This window comes from Apodemus sylvaticus, chromosome X (genome assembly GCF_947179515.1).
Source record: "Apodemus sylvaticus chromosome X, mApoSyl1.1, whole genome shotgun sequence".
NCBI classification, from domain to species: domain Eukaryota; kingdom Metazoa; phylum Chordata; class Mammalia; order Rodentia; family Muridae; genus Apodemus; species Apodemus sylvaticus.
In genome coordinates, this window is record NC_067495.1 from 1,561,362 (window position 1) to 1,582,495 (window position 21,134).

A 21,134-nucleotide genomic window follows, 5' to 3' on the forward strand; every position below is an offset into this window, starting at 1 on the left:
CTAGCATGGAACAAATCCACAAGAAGAGGGAGCTCTCTAGACAAACACAGTACAGAGGAACAGAATAAGTTGTGCTTAGACTTTAATACAAACTTAGATAAAAGAGGTAGAGAAGAGGATTTTAAAAGTATAGGTAAAATGATAAGGAAACTTATGATTATGAGTCAAAGATCTTGACTACCAGGGTCTCTGGTATAAGCACATTATCTGCTATGCAGTGATCAGCCAGGGCCCTGTAGTAGCCTAATGGCAGTGATAGTTCCAGGAAAAGAAGGAAGCTTTTAGAGCCTGCACCTCTGTACAGAGTATTCTAAAAGTAAGTTAAATTGGATGTGGGTGAAGGAATGTACTGAAATCATGTCAAAAAAAAAAAAAAACAAAAAAAAAAACAACCCTACAGTCTAGAGAATTTCCCTTAAAAACAGATGCTTACCTAGAGGGGCTAACAGTTTTATAGGTTTATTTCTTTAGTAGTATAAGGCTGAATATTTAAGTTAGTGATCCTAGTGCTTAGCTAAATTTAAATTCATGATAAATATGCAAAAACATGTATGCATCTACCTCTCCTTATAAGATATAAACTTCTCTTCTATGATAATCTGACTATGCAGCACACAGGTGGTAATGGCTATTAGTGCCTCCTTCTCCTTGTCCTATTATGAAACAGTCTCACTATATAGAGACCAAGCTGACTCCAAATTCACAACCCTATCGCAGCCTCCTGAATTCTGGGATTCTAGGCATGTGCTATTATAGCCACAGAAGAGTTAAGTTTCATACGAAACAAGTAGGATATAGCTGCTTGCAAAGTTTAAATGTATACATTTAAAAAGACAAGGACACTGGATATGGTGCTGTATGCACCATCTATGACAATATTTTTCAAATATCTGCAAATTTTATGTCACCAAAAGTCCTCCCTCTACACACTGTTTCAGATTTACTCCACTCTCTTGGGTGCCATCCTTTAATCAATGTCCAAATTTCCATTAAATTGTTTTTCTAATCACTGCGGCAACTGAATGTCTTATTTCCTTATCCTGTAACCGATTTCATATATGTATTACTTGCAGGCACATAACTGACCTATTTGCAGAGTGTGCGACACTCTAACATTTTCTCCATCTTATTGCTCACAAATGTATAGAGAATTTCTGCTTCCTAGTCAAATAACCAAATATTACATAATGGACAAGAATTCTACCACTAATTTCAATACTTGGTCTATATAGTGAATTCCAGAATAGTCAGAGTTACATAGTGAGAACCTGTCTCAACCAAACACACACACACACACACACACACACACACACACACACACACACACACACACACACACAGTGCTGGAGAAATGGCTCTTGCAGAGCACCTGGATTCAATTCTTAGTATCCCCAGAGGCAGTACACATCACCTATAATTCCTGTTCCAGGAGATTGAAAGCCCTCTTCTGGCTACTGTAGGCACTGCATGCACATGGTGCACATGCACATTCAGTTTGGATAGTAATTGAATAAGTGGCAGCAATTCTCCTTCAACTATTTGAAAGCAGTATGATGTAGAAAACTTTAGAGTGTCCCACACTCTGCAAATAGGTCAGTTGTGTGCCTACAAGTCATACATGTATGAAATTGGTTACAGGATAAGGAAATACGACATTTTGTTGTCACAGTGAATAGAAAAACCAGAATTTCACAAAAGTTTGAACATGGATTAAGGTATGGTACCCAAGTAAGTAGAATGAATCTGAAGTAGGGTGTCATGGGAGGTCTTTGCTAACATAGTATTTACAGACATTTGGAAGATACTGTCACAGGTAAGATTGACAGGGCATTAATAGAAGAATAGTTCAACTGAGAAAAAGGTTCAGGATGCGTAAATATGAAAATGAGAGATTACTGGTAATGCAGAGGAAGGAAGACAGCAAGAAAACAGTTCAGAAAACAGTCCTGTGAAGGACTACTTGAGACTTATTTAATTTAGTTCTCCTGAAACCTGAAGCAGGCAAAAAAAAAATGTCTACAATTGAGACATTAGAGACTGAACAAGAAAAACACATTATTTATGTTCCTTGTCCCACATACTCAATTATAGTCATCACTTGGTGAGTCAAAAGAGAAAATTCTTTAAGAGACACTCATCCTCTCTGCTGCTGGTGCTGCCTGAGCCAGCTCATCCTACACAGAAGCCATGGAGGAAAAGTAATTTCTATTACACATTCTAATGATAAACAGGGAGATATTTAAGTGGGCATGAAAAATGTTTTATATTTTTTCCTCAATATGCTCCTCAAAATGGAAGAGATTTTTCCTGTAAAAAAATGTTTTTTAGGGCTGGAGAGATGTCTCAGAGGTTAAGAGCACTGACTGCTCTCCAGAGGTCATGAGTTTAATTCCCAGCAACCACATGGTGGCTCACAATCTGTAATGGGATCCAGTGCCCTCTTCTGGTGTGATCTGAAGACAGCTACAGTGTACACATATACATAAAAATAAATAATTCTTTTAAAATATTTTAAAATTCTTTTAAAATGTTTTTAATGTAACACTTGAGAAATCATAGAGACTCATATTCTGAGGTCTCCAAGAAAACAGACTTTGTCAGTGTCAACAGTATTTTGAAAACGTATAAGGATTGCAGAAATATAGCGCAATGGTAGAATACATGTTTAGCAAACTTAAGTCTTTGGATTTAACCTCCTGCATCAAAAAATAAAAAGGGGTAAAATGAAGTTTAATAGTTTCCAAGTGGCTTATTTTTGGGGGAGTTACTGAAGTTTATATACTTAATGAATAAACATTCATCAAGTTTTACCTAGGATTCCATATAAAGATAGCATGACCTAGAAGTGAATGTTTGGTACAGATATATTATAATTAGTTGATTCTGGGCTATTTTAATAGCTTCTTGTATAAAATATGGGAATATGCTCAATTTTTGGTGAACATGACTCTTCCATGTTGAGAATACAATTAAAACCATCCAAACTTAACATTTGATTCAACATCTCCTACTCCATATTCATTATGGAAGATTCAAAATTTTTTCACACATTTTGAGGATATCACTACTAAGAACACTATATATTACTTAGTTATTCTCGCTTCAACTAATGAGAGAAATGTTTTTGACAAGGAACAATTCTGTTAAGCATAACAATGTACTCTGTGTACTAAATATTGCTCAGTATTTTATCCTTAATATGCTAATTATTTCATATAATAATCCCAGATATTTGTTTTACAAATAGAATACACAAAGAAATTAAATTCATATAAAGTTGTACAGCCAATTTAATGAAAAAGTCAGGATCCACATATGGGTTTCTGACACTATTTCATCCTTCAAATTATATATAGTTAACTGGTCATTGCAAATGACAGTATAATTCTAACAATCTCAATCTCAGGAATTTACTCTAGAAAAATGTAAACTTACATGCACACAAATATTTGCATGTGAATTTTTACAGCTGCTCTACTCATAATGACCAAAATTCAAAAGTAATCCACACGTTTCCACACTGAATGACTAAACAAACTAATATCTGTACCATGGACTACTCTATACAGCAATACAAAAGAAATAAAATATTAAAATAACAACTTGAATGTGGACTCTCAGCATTATGTTGAGTGAACAAACAAGATTCACAAGATGACATTCCGTTTAATTATTAGCAAAGTAAAAAAAATATGGAATACAAATTAATGGTTTCCAGATATGAAAATATGAAGTTAATGTGGTTAATAAGCTAGCAAAAAATATTTTTTCTGGGGCAAAAGAACTATTCTGTACTTAGATTGAGCTAGTGTTTTTTGTTTGTTTGTTTTTGTTTGTTTGTTTTTGTTTTGGGGGGGTTGTGGGTTTTTTTTGTTGTTTTTGGGTTTTTTTTGTTTTTTTTTTTTTTTGGAGACAGGGTTTCTCTGTATAGCCCTGGCTGTTTTGGAACTTACTCTGTAGACCAGGCTGGCCTGGAACTCAGAAATCCACCTGCCTCTGCCTCCCAAATGTTGGGATTAAAGGCGTGAGCCACCACTGCCTGGCAAGCTAGTGATTATATGAAAGTATACATGTTAAAATCCATACAAATTCATACAAAGGCCCAGATTTTCCATTTAGCTTTATAATTTTCTAAAAGTCATGATGTCGGCTTTTGGTTAGTACTAATTGCTGTATTTCCTACTTTCTATATATTTACTAGAACAGTTGTACCTACCACTAACAATATGATTTTATATTAAAATAGTTATATTGGAAATGTCACTATCCTTCACAGAATTTTTATTGCCCTTGGGGACCCCTTACTCTTTTTTACCAGGTCAGGTAAATAAATACTTTAAATCTCCTGTCTTAGTCATAGCACAGTGTGCTCACAAGTTTAGTGTTTGCTAAACTACTTGGTCTGGCAATGTAGTGGAAAAGTGACAAATATATCATTTATAAAATCTATACCTAGATAGACTAAATCTTACTCTAATTTCTAATGAAACAATTACTAAGTTGTTAATGACATGATCGATAATAAGGCATACATAGAATTTTGAAAGAAAACCAGGATACTACTAGTAATACAGAGGTTTTTAAAGCTCAAAATAGGCAGAACCCAAACCACAATTTTTTTATGTTCTCTAAATCATAAAACCAATTCGATGTGTTAAGATAAAGAGATGTGAACAAAGATATTTGAACTGACTTTTGAAGTGTGATGTCCCTACATTAGGCAACTTACGGCAGGAATCACATTTCAGTTCAGACATGTAAAGCTTTCAGAGGCCATCATTCTACTCATTAAAAAAAGCTTGCCAAACTGAAAGGCTATCTGGCAAGGAAATTAAGTTGCAGGACAAACTACTTCCCTATATCCAAAGAGACCAGGGACCTGCAGAGAAACTCAGGTTTGAACACACAAGCCTGTAAAAATTTTAAACCAAAGATTCTATGATTAACTACAGTGTGAGATTCCTGTGTTCCATAGAATAGTTTCTACCCCTTTAAAGAACTTTTCCACACTGGAGAGATGGCTCAGGGGTTAAGAGCACTGGATGCTCTTGCAGAGGTCATGAGTTCAATTCCCAGCTACCACACGGTGGCTCATAACCATCTGTACTTGGATCCAATGCCCTCTTCACAGAAAATAAATAAATCTTTAAAAAGAACTTTTCCGGGGTGGGGGATCAGGAAAGGGGATAACACTTCAAATGTAAATAAATAAAATATCCAATTTTTTTAAAAAAGGAAAAAAAAAACAACTTTTCCTACAGGAATCCTACCAAGCTCATGTGGTGAAGGTCAGAGGGGGAAAAAAAATCTAAGAAGCTCCCATAAGATAACTGAATGGCTGGGTGACTAAAACAATCTACTGTGAAACTCACCAAGACCACCTTTCCTAATCTTTAGTACCAAAGGAAGAGATAAATCTTCAGGGAGGAAGACTTAGGACCCATGGCTTAAAGACATTAGTATATGCCCAATGGGAAGACTTAGGACCCATGGCTTAAAGACATTAGTATATGCCCAATGGGGTGTGGTATGAGATTGGGTAGGGTGAGAAAATTCCTACATGTGAAGAATGAACAGTAAACCTTGCTGGGAACACACTCAAAACCCAGGTTCTCATATCTCACCAACCAGATCATCAGAGAGAACACCTCTTCCCAAACCAACCACACCTGATACACTACCAACCTGGTAAAAGTGGAATACAATTGGAAAAGCTGTAAAAAACAGATTTTGGAAAGCAGTACAACAACCAAAATCCAAGAAGAGTAAAAACTGAAGATATCATGGGGGCCAGATGAGAAAGATGTCTCAGCAGTTAAGAGCACTTACTGTTCTTATATAGGATCCACGTTCAGTTCCCAGGACCCATACAATGGTTCATAAACATTTATAATTCCAGTTTGAGGGAATTAGACTTCTATGGGTACCAGGTACACAAGATAGCACATAGACATACTCATAGGCAAAACCCACATAAAATAAACACAAAAATAAAGCTATCATTAGAGGAATAGGAAATTTCTGGTGTGCATACTCTGTCCCTCCTATATACACAAGGCAACAAAACACTGAACAGGCCAACTCCTCACTAGATTATCCAAACTAGACACATAGGAAAAGAAATCAGATCTATCAAAAATTTATCAGAATCTCTTGCCGATGTGAAGTTTTAAGGACATTCACAAGGTGTATCAAAAGGCACAAAAATATCCCAAGTACAAGGCAATCACTGGGTTCAAGCACCATAGTAGATGTTGGGACTACCAAAAATGAAATTTAAAGAATTATGATTCATGTTAAAATTGAGCCGGGCAGTGGTGGCGCATGCCTTTAATCCCAGCACTTGGGAGGCAGAGGCAGGTGGATTTCTGAGTTTGAGGCCAGCCTGGTCTACAGAGGGAGTTCCAGGACAGCCACGGCTACACAGAGAAACCCTGTCTCGGAAAAACCAAATCCAAAAATAAATAAATAAATAAATAAATAAATAAATAACAAAAAAAAAAAACAAAAAAAGAAAGAAATACTAAAAATAAAAAAGTTTAAAAAATCAGCAACTCAGTGGGCTCAACAATAGACTTTATGCAGCCAAGGAAACAATAGCTTGAGGGTCATGTTTATTGATCAGGCCACTAAAAATCAAAACAAAGGAGGATGAAGAGAGAAGAAAGAAGGAAGAAAGAGAAGGAGAAGGGAGGAGGAGCAGAGGAAGGGAGAAAGGAAGGGAAGAAAGAAGAGAGGGAGAAAGGCAGGTAGAAGGGAAGGAAGAGGAAGAGGGAGAGGAAGAGGAAGAGGAAGGGGAAGAGAAGAGAAAAGAAGAGAAGAATCACTACCACCCAGCATACTCTGGAATGACGGCTCAGGGCTCAGTGTTTAAGAGCACTTGTTATTCTTGCTGAGGACCTGGGTTGGATTCTGAGAACCTACACGTGGCTCACAACATTCTGTAACTCCAGTTCTAGGGAACTCAACACCCTCTTCTGGCCTTCACAGGCACTGCACACATGTGGTGCACTGACATACATACAGGCAAAAATACTTAAAAACAGCACAGATTATTCAAGAACTGTGAGCCATTAACAGTGTAACTTGGAATTGGAATCCTAGACACACAAAAGCAAAACAGGCTGAATTATTTGAAAAAATAGCTGAAAAATTATACACAGAAACCACAGATAAAGGGAATTTGAAGACTATTAAACAGGATAAATAAGAAAAAATATAAAGCCACATCTAAGTATATCTTATTCAAATTGCTTAAAATCAAAGGTAAAAGGTAAAAAGAAAACCTTTAAGGTTGTCAGCAAAGAGAGACATTAGATGTACACAAGGATAATAATTATACCAGACTTAACTAGATGATATGAAACATTGGAATAAAACATTGAAGGAGGGGGAAAATCTCTTCCAGTCATTATTCTATATTGCACAAATGATCTTCAAGAATGAGTATGAAAACTTTCTCAAAGAAAAACAATATGCTGCCATTAGACCTACCCTAAAAATGCTTAAAATTCCCTTTTTCATTAAATTTTACTTTAATATATTTTATTAATTCTTTTGAGAATCCCAGACATGCAATGTATTTGATCATATTCACCACCTACACTTTCCTCTAACTCCTCCAGGATCCACCCTCACCTCTCTTCCAACTTCATATACTTTTTTAAAAAGCTAACTCACTTAAAGTCCAATTTGTGCTGTTCATATATGCATGAGTATAGGGCCATCCATTAAAACATGGATAATCACCGGGCGGTGGTGGCGCACGCCTGTAATCCCAGCACTTGGGAGGCAGAGGCAGGCGGATTTCTGAGTTCAAGGCTAGCCTGGTCTACAGAGCGAGTTCCAGGACAGCCAGGGCTACACAGAGAAACCCTGTCTCAAAAAACCAAAAAAAAAAAAAAAAACCAAAAAAAAAAAAAAAAAAAAACATGGATAATCTATTAGGGACTACATTCCTAAAGAAAACTGACTCTCTTCCTAGCAGCCATTACACTCAACACCTCAACTAGAAGTAAGAGCTTATGATTCCCTCCTTCCCCTCCATACTAGAATGTTATCTAGCTAAAGAAAATTCTTTAAGCAAGTCAGGAAACTAGGATCAAGAAAAGAAATAAAGAGCACTGGAAAGGGAATAAATGAAGGTAAGTATGACATTTTTCTAAAATGTTTAAGTCAATTTTCCATCCATCAACCAAAGGCCAATTTTACAACTAAGCCTTCTAAGACAGCAGCTTCAAATCTGCTAAGGCAAACTACTTTCTACAGAAAAGAATATATACTAAAACAAAAAAGCCCCAAACCAAAATTCTACAGCCAGTATTATTCTCAATGAGATGGGAACAAATTTAGTGATCCCTTTTCGCTACAATTCTAAAGAAGAAAAATATCAAAGTATTAATATTACATATTTCAAGATTAACTACAAAACTATAGTACTCAAGAAAGTATGTTAACATAGTATATCATAGCTGGGGATGAGGTTCAGCGCTAGAGCGCTTGCCCGGCATGCTTTAGGCCGTGGGATCCACCCTCAGCATTGCAAAGAAAAGAAGGTAGTATAATTAATGGAAAAATGGTTAAAACATGCAGATTTATGGAACAGAGCTGCTCAGAAATAGATGCACAGGTGTAAAGACAATTGAAGAAATAGAAGACAGACTTTTAAACAAATGATGCCATAAAACATCCCATATGCAGGAAAATGAACTTCAATACATACTTTACTTTCATGGCTTATTGGAATCCGAAATGACAGAACCCCTTTGGAGGACAGTTTGTCCACTTCTGTCAGATAAAGATCAGTAATCCCATTTCCATGTATTTATCCAAAAGGAACTGAAAACTTATGCTCACACAAAGACCTATAAACTAATATTTACCACATCAGTTTCCTCTAGCCTACACAAACATAATTCAAAGTTGGAGATGTAGCTCAGTGGTACAGTATGGATGTGGTACATGGAAAAACAGAAAACTCTGGATAGGTTCAATCCCCAGCAACACACACAAAACAGTCAGAACTATACCAAGAAGCATTTCAAGGGGGAAAAACACTTATCTGGATTTTTCTTCTTTTAATCTGATCAAGTCAAGTTGGAAAGGAGTCATGGGAATTCCTATTAACTATATATCAGCTCTTCTTAAAAACACATTTAACTTTTGAAATAGGAAAACAACACATCTTAAAATTCAAAAGGTATATACAAAAGAACTTATGCAATGAAAAATCTCACTCTCAACCACTAGACCATTCACTCCCTGAAACTGTCAGTGCTTAAACAGCCTGTCTATGTTATCAAAAATTTATATATTCTTGCCATCACTATCTGTTTTACATAGACGGTAGCAGATGCTCTACTCTGTTGCTAATATACAGTGTAGTAATACTTTTTTTGTATAACTAAGTCCTGACTGATATTCAATATATCACTAATCTTCTGTTACTATAAGCAACATTCCAATTAACATATAAGTATTTGTTGAATTAATTCTTGGATAAAGTGCTGAGTCAAATACTATGTTTATAAAATATGGACAGCTCTTTTCAAGCTCCTGACTTAAATATCAGGAATTCTAAATTTTTATCCTAGGAGGAAATAAGAAAACCTAAGATTCTGCCATCACACAAGTTTCAGGAGGTATATATATCCACCCCTATGATGTACAAAATGAGCATTTTACTCAGTTTCCCACATTTCCAACTACTACATTTTATATAGTAAATTTCAGTCCTCAAGATGTGGAAAAAATCTGTTATGTGAAGAATGTTACCTTTGAGAGCTTCCAAACTAAGGTCAAAGTCTGATGCCTCCACACTGGTAGATCTTGGCCACTACACAGTAAGATGCTGGATTCGTCACTGCAACCACAGAAATATTTTAAAAAGTGAAATAAATAAAACATTTACAAAGAATCCTTTATCCATATTACAATGCCCAAATTCTTCTCTTAGGTAAAAAATATATTAAAGGGGGGAGGAACTGGGGACCAAGGCAAAATTGCCACTTTTTTTCCATCTCCTGATGGTGTTGAGGAAACACAGGAACTCGTTTGATAAAAGCTATATCAGAGAGCAGTTAACCCATTTGTGAGAATATCTACTTCCAAATCCACACTGCCTCCCTATGGCTTTCCATTCATTACCAATTATTATGCATTATTGCTATAAAAGCTCCCAAATTATTGTTTCAGTCTTTCCCGCCTCATAAATGTGCTTGCTGTCTACCATTACAGATGGCACACACACAAAATTTAAAAATGACAAATTTCGAGGGGCTGGAGAGATGGCTCAGCAGTTAAGAGCACTGGCTGTTCTTCCAGAGGTCCTGAGTTCAATTCCCAGCAACCACATGGTGGCTCACAACCATCCATAATGGGGTCTGATGACCCCTTCTGGTGTGTTTGAAGAGAGCTACAGTGTACTCATGTGCATAAAATAAGTAATTTAAACTAAAGCCTTGGGGCTGGCAAGATGGCTCAGAGGTTAAGAACACTGACTGAGCCAGGCAGTGGTGGTGCACGCCTGTAATCCCAGCACTCTGGGAGGCAGAGGCAGGTAGATTTCTGAGTTCGAGGCCAGCCTGGTCTACAGAGTGAGTTCCAGGACAGCCAGGGCTATACAGAGAAACCCTGTCTCAAAAAAAAAAAAATCCCCCCCCCCAAAAAAAATAAATAAAAAATACTGACTGTTCTTCCAGAGGTCCTGAGTTAAATTCCTAGCAACACATAGTGGCTCACAACCATCTGTAATGAGGTCTAACGCCCTCTTCTGGTGTGTCTGAAGACAGCTACAGTGTACTTATATATAATAAATAAAATCTTTTTAAAAAATAAAGTAAAGCCTTATATTCCACTGTTCCATTTGTAAGTCTAAATCCGAGTTTCCATAAATTATTTTTCCTCTCAATTCCAACTGTTTGTCTATTTCATGAGGCTTAATGAAAGTTAGATAACTTTCCTAATGCATCCTAAAGTGTAAGATATGAAACTAATTAAACTTCTTTCTACCAGCATTCTGAAGTGCCATCTTCTTTTAGCATGATGGCAACTCTTCTAACAGTAGTCATAGAGACAGGCCAAGTTACCTTTCTATGCATCTGGCATAGGTTTCATACAGATACATCACCTATACTGGAATGCAATGTGGAACAGTGAAGAAATGACATAAGCTTTTCTTTTCTTTTTTTTTGGGGGGGGGGATTTGTTTTTGTTTTTTTTTTTTTTTTCCGAGACAGGGTTTCTCTGTGTAGCCCTGGCTGTCCTGGAACTCACTCTGTAGACCAGGCTGGGCTCAAACTCAGAAATCCACCTGCCTCTGCTTCCCAAGTGCTGAGATTAAAGGCGTGTGCCACCACTGCCTGGCGACATAAAGCTTTTCTTAGAAACCACTGAATACTTTTCTGAAGTACTCGCACATGCGGTTTAGAAAAAGTTTAATAAAATACCTTCAAGTAGCCTATGTTTACCTTTAAAATAAAGTGCAAGCTTCTTAATGAGGTCCCACAAAGTCAATCTTCTGCCTACCTCATTTCTCTTTTTGCAGATCCAATCAAACCTCTGTGAATCCTTTATTCCTCTGTCCTACCTTAGTGCTGTCACAATACCTCCTATTCCCTCCACTTGCCAATCTCTTCTCTCTTCATTTTTCCTTGTTTATTATGATTCATTCTTGAAGTTTCAAGGGCACTCAGCTGGTCAGTCAGAGGAATTAATTCTATCTCTTCCTTACTGTGAGTGTGTGTGACCTTGGGCAAGTTGGCTCTGTCTCACCATTTCAAGATTCACACCTCTAAGAGATATCCACTGCTCAGAAAGCTATTCAGTACTCAACATAAGAGAAATGGTTACCACATCATGATTGCTATTGTATTTATTTTCCCATAAGGTAACTGTCATCATCTCTCCTAGCACAACTAACAATTCGATATTTATCTGTTAAAAAAAAAAGAAATTCCCACTTGAATCCTACCTTAATACCTATTATTTTTTTATGTTATTCCCAACATATTGTATTTTTTTTTGTAAGAGGAGATGAAATGAATGTTTACAGAGAAACTATTACTTCAACTAAATTCTCATTACCATCATCAGAAATGTGATTTGGCACATGAAGAAACTGAGGCATAGAGAAGTAAACTAGCCAATATCAAGTAGAAGAGCCAGAACTTGAGTCCAAGGTTGCCTGATTCCATTGCCTGTAGTAGATGCATGACATCAAAGGATTCCCTAACTCATGAACTTGTCATCTAAGAGCAGAAGGCCTTAAAGATGGATATGTACAGTTGCATCCAGTTAAGTGACTCCCAGATGTCTACTCTTCAGCTCCTTAACCAGGCCTCTGTTCCTATCAGCAGAACATTCCTCCTCCTATGAGAAGATTCCTTGCATTCTTTCCACTGGACATTAAACTCTTAAGGGGATGAGTATCTTTCACTTTTTATACCTCTAGCAAACAGAAAGTACTCAGTATGTTTGCTGAATGAATTAAATGGCGGCTATATTAATGGCCACAAAACTAAGGGGTTTCATGGTATTAAAATCTGACAGAGGAAAGAAAACATGACATGAACAGTGAAAGGGAAAGGGTATCTTAAATACTTTTATAATTTGTCATGACTTCTTTACCTAACATCAGAGATTCTACTAGATTTACAAACATATGCTTGGTAGCTACACAGGGAATTTATCTCTGGGGCCCTGCCCCACCACCAATGTTCTGCTATACCAGTGGCTGCATCTGAGACATTCTTCACAACAGGATAGCCTTGACAAATACCACTGTGTTTACGCTCAAATGATTTGTAAAAAGAAACAGAAAGAGCAAATGAAAACAAACTGCTGATAACTGGTGACCTTGGATAAAGGGAATATGGTAAGTTTTTATACCAATCTTGTAATATTTTTGAAAATTATAATACTTTATCAAAATTAAGTTTTCAAAATCTAGAAAAGAATAATACCAGCAAGCTTCCCAGAAGATTTCAACAGACAGTCCAGTGTACAGGCCAAACTGATTTCTCATTCTCTTGTTAGCTAGTCAAAAAACATTCTGGTTAAAATATTGCCCATGCCTTAGAATTCCAGAGCTCAAAAGGCTGAGGCAGGAGGATCATGAGTTGGAAAGCCAGTCTGGGCTACACCATACTATAAAACCCCATCTCAAAACAACAACAAAAAAACCCCACACTGGCTTAGGTATCTTTGCCTATCAATAGGTATCAGAGGAAATGTTCTCTTTTAGTAGTGGGGCATAGCCACAGCTTCTAAGTTGAAGCAAAAAAATTGTTTGTAATTTGAAGAGTACTGATGATATCATAGATGTCCCCCACTGGCTAAAGTCTCATTATAACTTCTTTTTTTCCTTGGAATTATATTTTTTATTATACTGTGTTTTCTTTTTTTTTCAGATTCATTTATTTATTATACATAAGTATACTGTAGCTGTCTTCAGACACCCCAGAAGAGGGCGTCAGATCTCTTTAGGGATGGTTGTGAGCCACCATGTGGATGCTGGGATTTGAACTCAGGACCTTTGGAAGAGTAGTCGGTGCTCTTACCGGCTGAGCCATCTCTCCAGTCCCTATACTGTGTTTTCTAAGATTTATTTATTTTACATATATGAGTGCTCTGTCTTCATGCATACAAGAGGGAATCAGATCTCATTACAGATGTTTGTGAGCCGCCATGTGAGTGCTGGCAATTGAACTCAGAACCTCTGGAAGAACAGCCAATATTCTTAACCACTGAGCCATCTCTTCAGCCTCTATACCACCTTTTTGCCAGATCCTTTTTCTTCAGAGCAAATCAGGACTACTAGGTACCCACAAGAATATGCATGTCCTCATGTTCAGAAAAACAGCACTTTGAGTTCTTACCTTCCCTTTCCCAATGACTCAGCACAGAGGCACTTTTGAGTATAGAAGCCTTGCGTCTGTTGTCTATGGGAAGACCTACAGAGAGGACAAAACCAGAGCATGGGGGAGTTACAAAAACAGAAAAACTTAAAACAGTAATAAATTAGTCTGTAATGATCACCTGCTAGCACCCTCTTATTCATTCATCACTTCTAACCATCCATCCTAGAATCTCCCCACCCCACAAACCTGTCTAAAAGCTGAAGATGCTTTAATTTCTTTAGCCATAGTAAACTAGAACAATACAAACTTGTGAATCAGTCAAATGTCCCCACTTTATAAAGGTATTGAGGTAAGGGGTAGATAGCTAAGTGGTATAATGCTCACTTAGCATGTGCAAAGCTCTGGGTTCAATTTTCAACACCAAAAACTACGGCTAGGATAGAGCCAGGTGGGTTATCACCCAACACCCACCTCTCATCAAGAAAAATGAGGCCAGTAAAGATCACAATAAATTATCCCCTAATGAGAGATTATTTTACTATAAATCAGCATATCAGTTCTATTTTCTTCAGCTCCTGTTTTTTGTAAGCTCCATGAAGAGGTATGTACATTATGTCCCATGATAATATTCAACCTCATTTTTTAACTTCCCTCTCTGCATCCCTGATCAAAGCTTCTAAGAGCTCTCTAATGTCTCCATAAACACCTGATATCTCCTGATTCCCTCAACACCCTCAATATATGTGATTAGTTTCAGCTAAACCTCAAAGTCAAAACACAAAACAAAACAGGAGATGGCTTTGTATAGCTTATAGGAGAAACATTTGTTATGGTTGGTAGAACATTAAGGGATAAAATAAATAGTATAAAAGAAGATGGCCATCAACATCCTTGTAACTCGTATGTCTGGGGCATGATAACTGCCCCTGAATCTTTAGCTGTGATGATACGGAGAATCTCTACAGGCCTGAAAGTAGTTCACAAGTGTTCTAAAAACTTGTGTGTCCTGAAAGCAGTCTCCAAGTCTTTCCTGGGTACTTCATTTTGAACTGCCCATGACCAAGATTCATATCCCAGTGCCATGGTTTGATTCAGAAAAAAAGAAAGAATGGGGATGCTGGAGTTAGAACACTGTAACCTATATTAGTTGCTGACTAAAAAAAAAAAAATGTGAGGGGGGGGGAGCTGGAGAGATGACTCAGCAGTTAAGAGCGCTGACTGCTCTTCCAAAGGTCCTGAGTTCAAATCCCAGCAACCGCATGGTGGCTCACAACCATCAGAACAAGATCTGATGCGCCCTCTTCTGGAATGTCTGAAAACAGCTACAGTGTACTCATATAAATAAATAAATCTTTTAAAAAGGTTTAAAAATGTGAGGAACAGTATTGTATTTTAAAGCAACAGTATTGGAATAAGAGCTCTTCTCTAGTGAATAGAGGTGTGCAGAACACATGTGAAAGAAAGGTGACAATGATGGTAACTAATGTTGAGAGCTTAATATGAACTGGGCACTCTTCAATTTAGTATGAACAGCATCTCCCCTCCCCAACTTCTGTAATCCTTGACGGTAGAGTTTATCCTCTAATAATTTAAGTATTTGAAGTCAGAGCTCATCTAAAAGAAAAAAAGAAAATGTTAGTTATGGAAGTAGAATACTCTTAAGGTTAAACAAAAAAAGAAAAAATCTATTTTTACTTATCCAGAATCATCACATGTGTAAGAACCACACTATTTAAAGGGTATAAAGGCTAGGCTCTACGTTCCTACCATTAAAGATGTTATAGAAATATTAAACTAAATAAAATACAATGTTTTGTTCAAGTGGACTCTGTTCTTCTCCCTACCCCCATTCTCCTCCACCACCACCCTCGCCTCAGGCGGTCAGAAGTGGCTGCAGGCAAGGTATTTAAAGTGAAGCACTATGGGAAAGAAGATTCTGGTTAGGATGAACTAGGCAAAGATGTTGTGCAACCAGTTTCTACCTTTTTTTTTCCTTTACTTTTCAGAGTTTTGAGAGTAGTAGCTTTATCTGACTGAATGCAGGGAATGAGGTCACCTTTCCCTGTAGGACACTGAAATCTCTGTCACCATGGTTTTGATTTCTTATACAATCAAACTGTGGCGGGTGGAGGGCGAGGATCTCATCCTCAGCTTTACGGTTACGTGTCTCTCACAAGGCGGGGTCAGTCGACCCTTGTACACATCTCCGAAGATGGATTTCCTTGGGACTCAGAACGTCAGTGGAGTGGCCAAACAAGTTTCTTGCGAAACCCCTACAAGGTACATGTCCTAGGGCTGCAGAGAGATAAACTCTCAAGCATACCTTCACATACCACCATTAAGGACACTCACTGGAGATCCCACCCAACTTTTCTTCCTCACTAATAGTGAAGGCTATTTAAAGCCCAATTCCACCCAAACCAAGACTCTGCTCCGAAAAGCAAGAGAAAAAGACTGGGAGGATTAAAACATAAAATAGAATAAAATCGATGTGGCTCCCTCAGAGGAGCTAGAGAAAAGTTCACAACTGTGCCCGGTGGCAGAAAAATCTCGCCGTAATTGGCAAAGCCCTGGCGATTTTGCCATCCCTAGACCTCAGGGCGCTTGCGGGCTTCGAACACTCACAGCGTCCTAACAATGATTGGAGAAAGCAAAGTTCGCGGACCGCAGGGCGCCCGCGCTCCCACTAGGTTGGCATTTCAGCTCTCGGGGTGACCCGTTGCTCCCCGCACTGCCCATCTTGCCCTCTCCGGGCACTCAGTATCTTCCCGCTCCGCAAGGCTCAAACAGCCAGGGTGCGCCCTCTCGCTGCTCTGACCAGCCAGCCACAGGCAGCAGAAAGAGCATGCCCTCTAGCCCCGAGGTCTGGCCCCACGAGTCCCCGATAGCACAGGACGAGCTCGGGAAGGGGCGCCCGGAGGGGACTCCGAAGGGAACGGCCACCACAGTTATGGCGCTCAATGCCTCCGGAGGTGTCCGGGAGGTTGTAGCCCAGCTCGCGTGTCCGTGTCCGCGCGCCCCCCCCCAGCCCCCCGCCCGGGCCACCGGGCACAGCGCGCCACCAGCAGAGGGGCGACTTTACCTCAGCCCACACACGCTCTCCATTCCGCGGCTCTCAGGGGACCCCGGAGCCACCGCTACGTGGAGCCGGAGCGACCCCGAACGAACGGAACGAGGCCGGGAGCCCAAGCTCCACGCCGCTCGCGTCCCACTCCTCGAGGCCGGCCGCCACTCCCGCCACTGAACCCGCACTACGCCCACAACCTCGCTGGTGCCGCGGCCGCCCTCGAGAGCGCCTACCTCCGGCGCAGCGTCCTGCTCCGCTCCTTCCTCGCCGCACACTGAGGGCCCCCTCAACGTGCAGGGCGAGTCTGGCTAGGGTGGTAACCGCCCCCTTGCCGCCCGCTTTCTTCTCTTCCCTCCCTCGCACCTGCCCCCTAATCTCACCCCGCCCTCCTGCCCCGGCCTTCCGACGAGCCAAGGGGGCCGACCCCTAGCGCTCTGCTCCCGCCCCCGGCCCTGGCCGCCTGGCCCTTCAGGCCTCAGCCCTGGACAGGCTGCTGGGCGGCGGCAGCAGCCGAGGCGGCGCGGAGCACTATTGTATTCCTGACACTGTGCGCTCCCACGCTCCGCCTCTTCCCTTTCCTTCCTCACCACCGCCACTCCCCGCCCCCCCCACCCCCCACCCCCGCCGGCTGCGCTCGCCCTACCCGACTGACTCCCCGCCGTCTGCTCGCCGCGCGTTCTTCTGGCGGGCTGGGCGCCGTCACCAGCGCCACCGGCTTAGAGGCTCCACCCACCTCGGGCTCCCGCACGCGCGGCGCTGCGCGGCGCGGCGCTTCAGGTGGGTTCTCCTCCCCTCCTGCTGCGCGCGCTGCTGCCCTGAGGAGTCCCAGCCCAGCCAGGCGCTTGAGCCAGCGAGGTGCAATGACTCCTGCTCTAGCAAGGTCCAGGCTGAGCTTTCCAACCCTCCCTGCTGCCTCAATTGTAAAGTTTGACGAGTACAATTCGTCTCTAAACTCTAAGACGACCATTCTTTCTGACGTTAATGCTTGAAGCATGGATAAATAATAAAAGCAAGGAGGCAATGGACAACACATTAATCTAGTTGTAAGCAAAACTGCTCTATGATGGTGTGGAACTTCTTTCTTTTTCTTTTTTCTGATGGCGACCTAGCCTACAGCTCCCAGTTATCCAAACCTCCGTCCAGGTGTGGGGAGATATTTTGGTACTGTAATTAAAGAGCGGTTGACTTAAAAGGAGGGATCATTGTCTTGGACAGTTTAGGTAGGCCTATCAGAATTATCTGGAAAAACCTTTAAACTAGGGCTGAGACAGACAGAGAGGATTGGACAGATAGTGTAAAACTGGTCTACAGAGCGAGTTCCAGTACAGCCAGGGCTATGCAGAGAAACCATATCTCCAAAACAAACCAAACAAGAAAAAGTTCACCATAGATGCCTGCTTTGGTCTATTGTATGCCCCTGTGTTCTGGCTTCCTGACCTTACCACCCTGGTCATCTGGCCTACAACTTTTTGTTTTGCTTAGCCGTTGTCACAATTAAGGAAGACAATAGCGTCGAATAAATAAGGGAGACACGATGTATAGTAGTAATATGTAAAAGAACTGTATATAATTTACTACTGGTCCTGGACCTTTGAAATACAGATGCTTGAAAATAACTTTTTATTTACCTTTCTAGAATTGAAAATACATCATTCACAATTGTGATGAACTCATATAGTTATTTTCACTTATATTTCTAAGTTTAAACAGTTATGTGGGCTCTTGTACTTTGCCTGTTTTTAATACTGTAGATGTGATTCTACTTTATTTTATGTAAATCTATGACTGGTAAAATTTTCATAGTCCACATTTATTGTTATATTGATTTATTTAAAAATAAAAAAATCTACAGAGTCATAAAAATTCAAAGAGGTCCCATGCACCTTTCTAAGCACTTCTCAGAGTTTTCTCCCAATAGTAACCTTATATAACTATATCAAAACCAAGATAATGGCACTTGTCCAATCTGAAGAGCTCATTCAAATTTCATCTACTTCACAAGCATCCATTTCTGAGTCTGAATATGTAAGTTCTATACAATTGTATCACCTGTGGAGATTTTTATGAGCAACACAACACCTCAAAGATTCCCCCTGGTACCCTTTATCAACAGTCACATTTTAACAGTTTGTCCATTGAAGGACATTTGGGCTGTTTACAACTTTGCTTGCTGCGCCATGGAGATAGCTCAGTAGGTACAAGTATTAGCCATCAAGCCTGATGAAAATTGTCCACATAGGGGATACACATATGCACACACACATACACACACACATACACACTTGCACCTTTTTGGTAATATGTCTGCTCATGTCTTTTGGACATTTTCTAATTGGACTATTATTACTATTAAATCTCAAATATATATATTTCAGTATATATATATATATATTATATTATATATTATATATATACTCAATCAGATATGTAGATAATCAGTAAATAGCTTTCCCATAAACAGCTAAGAGGGTTTCTCTGTGTAGCCCTGGATGGCCTGGAACTCACTCTGTAGACCAGGCTGGCCTCGAACTCCTTGAGATCTGCCTGCATTTGCCTCGCAAGTGCTAGAATTACAGGCGTGCGCCACCACCACCCAGTGTGAATACTAGTCTTAATTGTGATAGCTATAGAATAAGTGTGGAGAGCAGTCCCTTACTTTATTCTTTTTACAAACTGTTTTGACTATCTAAGGTAATTTGTCTTTGTTGGTTTTTGTTTGTTTGTGGGTTGGTGGTTTTGTGGGGGTTTTGGTGGTGGTGGTGGTGCTGCTGGTGCTGGTTTTGTTTTGATTTTTTCAGGCAGGGTTTTATGTTGTCCTGGAACTGCCCTGGAACTCACAGAGACTCACCTGGCTCAGTTTCGCAAGTGTTGGAATTAAAGGCATGCGCCACCACACCTGGCTGGTAATTTGTATTTTTACATACCTTTTGTAATGGACTTCTTTTGTATTTACAAAAAAATTGATGAAATTTTAAGAGAAATTGCATCAAACATTATATCTATATAATATATAATATAGATATATAATATATATTTCCATATATGTTTGAGAAGAAGTGACATATTCGCAACATTCTGTTCTAATCCTTCAACTTGATAAATTCCATCCCTCCATTTAGTGATAATCTTTGGCTTCTTCTTTGGCACTGTGAAATTGTCAGTGTATAGATCCTATGCACATTTTGTTAAGCATGTACCTAAGCACTTCATTTCCTTTAGAGTGCTTAGAACTGGTAATGTGTTTTAAATTCCAGCCATATATTAATGTCAGTATAACATAGAAATGTAACTGGTGTTTATATGTTGATTTGAATATCTTGTCACATACTGAACTCAATTATTGGTTCAATGAATCTTTAAGCAGGTACTTTGGAAATTCTAAGTAGAGAACTGTGTCATTGGCCTGGTAAGATGGCTCAGTGAATAAAGGCAATTTACACCAAGCATGAAGTAAATAAATATAATGTAAAAGAAAGAATGAAACTTGTGTTGCATGGGAGTGGAGATGGTTTTATATCCTTTTTAATCATGTGCTTTTTATTCCTTTTTCTTACCTGATAGCACTAACTGCAGCATTTGAATTATGTGCAATGAAAGTAATAGGAGACAACCTTTGTTTGGATAGATCTTAGGAGGAAACATTTCATCTTTCACCACTAAGTATGGTACTAGTGGGTTTTTAGAAGGTGTTCTTTATCAAGTTGAGAAAGCACCCAGGCATTCATAATTTGTTTAGATTTTTCCCCCTGGAGCTGAGGACCAAACCCAGGGCCTTGTGCTTGCTAGGCAAGTGCTCTACCACTGAGCTAAATCCCCAAGCCCTAGATTTTTTTTTTTACTATAGATGAATGCTGAATTGTGTTAAGTATAATATGAGCATATGATTTTTCTTCATTAGGTTGATGGATATGGTAGATTGATTAATTGAATACTGAGATAATTTTTTGTTTAGGTTTTTTTTATTGGCTTGTGGTTTTGTTTTGTTTTTTTTGTTTTTTGTTTTTTGTTTTTTGAGACAATCACTATGTAGCCTAGGGCAGTCCCAAACCTGTCATCATCCTGTCCATGCATAAGGTATATAACATGCCTGACATTTTATCTGAAAGGTTTTTTTTTCAGTATTTTGCATATATGTATGTGGTGTGTATGCATGTAGTATGTCTTTTTGCATGTGTGTGGGTGTACATGTAGGGAATGAACATGTCCCT

The 21,134-nt window shown here is 39.3% G+C and overlaps 1 protein-coding gene across 2 annotated transcripts in view; it reads right to left on the reverse strand.

Moving 5' to 3' along the window:
* Jade3 (jade family PHD finger 3) overlaps nt 1-17,649 on the reverse strand; it is an 88,398-nt gene extending 70,749 nt beyond the window's left edge. Inside the window, exons 1-3 of one of the 2 annotated variants that reach the window (XM_052171093.1) lie at nt 17,570-17,649; nt 13,878-13,952; nt 9,775-9,862 (exon numbers count right to left, since the gene is read on the reverse strand). The gene's annotated coding sequence lies outside the window, so the exon portion shown is untranslated. Of the gene's footprint in view, nt 1-9,774; nt 9,863-13,877; nt 13,953-17,159; nt 17,476-17,569 lie in introns of those variants that run through there. The other variant, XM_052171092.1, reaches the window with a different exon arrangement.
* Nucleotides 17,650-21,134: the final 3,485 nt, after the last annotated feature.